This window comes from Rhincodon typus, chromosome 47 (assembly GCF_021869965.1).
Source record: "Rhincodon typus isolate 14 chromosome 47, sRhiTyp1.1, whole genome shotgun sequence".
Classification (NCBI taxonomy): domain Eukaryota; kingdom Metazoa; phylum Chordata; class Chondrichthyes; order Orectolobiformes; family Rhincodontidae; genus Rhincodon; species Rhincodon typus.
In genome coordinates, this window is record NC_063378.1 from 7,640,776 (window position 1) to 7,644,221 (window position 3,446).

The following is a 3,446-nucleotide window of genomic DNA, read 5'->3' on the forward strand; positions in this document are numbered from 1 at the left end:
CACCCCTCCCTATCCCTGTAACCTCCTCCAATCCCTACACCCCTCCCCATCTCTGTAACCTCCTCCAGCCCCTACACCCCTCCCTATCTCTGTAACCTCCTCCAGATCCTACACCCCTACCCTATCACTGTGACCCTGATAGTTCAAAAATCTACCTAGCTTTTCTTTCAATACATTAATTAATCTCGCCTCCACAACTCTCTGGGATAGAGTATTCCAGTGTTCTGGGAGAAAAAAATTCCTTCAAATTTCAGCTTTAAACGGTTGTCTCATTATTCTCTAAAGATATCCCCCAAATTGTGATATCTCGACTCGTGGAAACCTCTGTTCAACATCTCCCCTTTCGCACCCCTTCAGAATTTTTGATGTCTCAATCATTCTTCTAAATTCTAATGACTAAAGGCCCAACATGTTCTTGATAAAGTAAAGCTCCTTCATCCCAAGAGTTTGCTGAGTGAATCACTTCTGAAGTTGAATTCAATTGATTTTATTTTCCCATTTATTCATTCACGGGATGAGCGCGTCGCTGACCAGGCAGCATTTATTGCCCATCCCTAATTGCCCAGAGGGCAGTTCAGAGTCAACCACATTGCTGTGGGTCTGGAGTCACATGTAGGCCAGACCAGGTAAGGACGGTAGTTTCCTTCCCTGAAGGACATTAGTGAACCAGATGGGTTCTTCCCCCAACAACGGATTCACAGTCATTATTAGACTTTTGATTCCCAATATTCATTGAATTCAAGTTCCACCATGGGGGAGGTGATGTCCTTGTGGTATTATTGTTGGACTGTTAATCCAGAGCCCCAGATAATGTTCTGGGTCCCAGGTTCGAATCCCACCACGGCAGATGGTGGAATTTGAATTCATTAAAAAACATCTGGAATTAAGAATCTAATGATTGTGAATCCATTGTTGATTGTTGGGAAAAATCCATCTGGTTCAATAATGTCCTTTAGGGATAGAAACTGCCATCCTTACCTGGTCTGGCCTACATGTGCGATCCCCAGCTCTTCAATGTTCCTTTAAGGCACAAGTTAGGAAGATGCAATGGATGGGTAGCATGGTGGCTCTCACGGTGCCAGGGACCTGGGTTCGCTTCCAGCCTTGGGTGTGTCTGTGTGGGTTTCCTCCCACAGTCCCAAAGATGTGCAGGTTGTTTGGATTGGCCATGCTAAATTTCCCATGGGATGTGCAGGCTGGCTGGGTTAGCTATGGGAATGACAGGGATACGGTAAGGGGGTGGATCTGGGTGGCATGTTCTTTGGAGGGGCAGTGCAAAATCTGATGGGCTGAATGGCTTGTTTCCACGCTGCAGGGATTCTAAGAAATTCAATACTGTGGCCCCAGAACATGGTGCTCTCATTAGGGAACGAAGACTGATGGTCAGTTTAACCAGTCAGTATGTCCCAGCCTAGAGGAGAGATAACCTCAGCCAATGCAGGCATTGAGCCCACACTGAGGATATTATTTGGAATCGGAAAGCAACTGTCCAGCCACCTGAACTAGCCACACACTATTGGGGGGGCGGTGGGTGGGCACCACAAGGCTGTGTCAGGTGTGGTCGAAATGTTCATCTGAAAAATCTTGTTCTCTCCATTTTCTTTCTCTCTCTCTCTTTCTCTCTTCCCTCTTACAGTCTAGATCAGGGAATTATCCAATAAAGAAGAGGACATTTGGCCCATCGAACCTGTACTGCCAAAGATACACTAAATCTGCACCGGGCCAGCTTTCCTGCATTAGGCTCAAAGCATTGAATGTTATGACAGTTCAAGTGTCCATTCAAGTGCTTTTTAAAGGTTGTGAGCTTTTCTGTCCCAGGCAGTGCGTTCCCAGACCCCCACCACCCTCTGAGTGAGAAACCATTTCCTCAATCCTCTGAAACCTTTTCATTCTAAAATGATGCCCTCCCCTCGACCCTTACACTCAGGGGAACAGCTGATTCCTAACCACCCTGTCCATGCCCCTCATAATCTTATACCCCTCTATCAGCCCCAACCTTCCCTGTTCCAAAGAAAACAAGCCGAGCTTATCCAGACTTCATCGCTAAACCGTTCCATCCCAGGGCAACATCCTGGCGAATCTCCCTCTGCACCCACCCACCACCCCCCTCCCCAGTGCAATCACATCCTTCCTATAGGGGAACAGAACTGCACACATTATTCCAGCTGTGGCCTCACCAAAGCCCTGTACAGCTCCAACATCACCTCCCCTGATCCTAGAATATACGCTTCGACTGGTAAATGTCTTCAGATTTCACACTGCATAGCCTGATGTGCACTTACCAACTTTGAGCAACGCGTCATCTTTGTAGAACATCCAGTAATAGTTCCTAGTTTCATCGTTAGCGAGGCCATTGATGCTTGAGACAAATTTTCCACCAAAGGTACAGGTGAATCTGGAAGGGAGGACCAGTATGGTTCACAGAACAGCAAGAGACTGAACAAACACAGTTCAAAGATGGCCCATAGCCATATCAAAGATGCCATTCACCCTGGTCAAGGATCACCATCCCTTTCCTCATATCCTGATTGGTGATCCACCCTGGCCTTGCGTGGGATTTACAACCTAGGGACACCAACCCCGAAAGCCCCAGTGGATTCTCCTATTCAGTGGTGACACTGAAGACGAAGCTGAGGCCCAATATTTGGAGATCATTGGGGCCCCACCATTCTGTACAGCGGCAAGGTGAAAGGGGCCTTTCAGCCCATCGAGTCTGCTCTGCTGTTCAGTGAGGTCAGGGCTGAGAAGATCATCCTCCACTCCCCTTTTGAACCCGTGAACAGGAGTCAGCCACTCGGCCCTTTGCAGCTGCTTTCCCCACTCGAGCAGATCACGGCTGACCAGATTCGAGCCTCAACTCTACATTCCTCTATTCCCCCCCCTCAATAATCTGCTACCCCATCGGTCATCGGGAATCTCTTTACCTCTGCCTTAAAAATATTTAAAGATTCTGCATCCATTGCTTTTCGAGGAAGGGAATTCCAAAGATTAACAACCCTAAAATAAAAAGAGTTAATAAAAAGTTTCCTCATCTCCGTTTTAATTGGGCACTCCCTTATTTTTAAACACTGCGCCCCCCTCCCCAGTTCTAGATTCTCCTACGATAGAAAACAATCTTTCCACACCCACCCAGTCAAGTCCCTTCAGGATCTTACATACTGTAATTCAGTCTCCTCTGAGTCATCTAAACTTCAGAGGATGCACGTCTGCTGAACCTTTCCTCATAAAGCTGCCTAGACTGGAGGGCAGGTCAAGGGAGCTAGGGCTTTTTTCATTGGAGCGAAGAAGGATGAGAGGTGACTTGATAGAGGTTTACAAGATGATGACAGGCATAGATAGAGTGGATAGCCAGAGACTTTTTCCCAGGGCGGAAATGACTATTACGAGGAGGCATAATTTTAAGGTGATTGGAGGAAGGTATAGGGGAGATGTCAGAGGTAGATTCT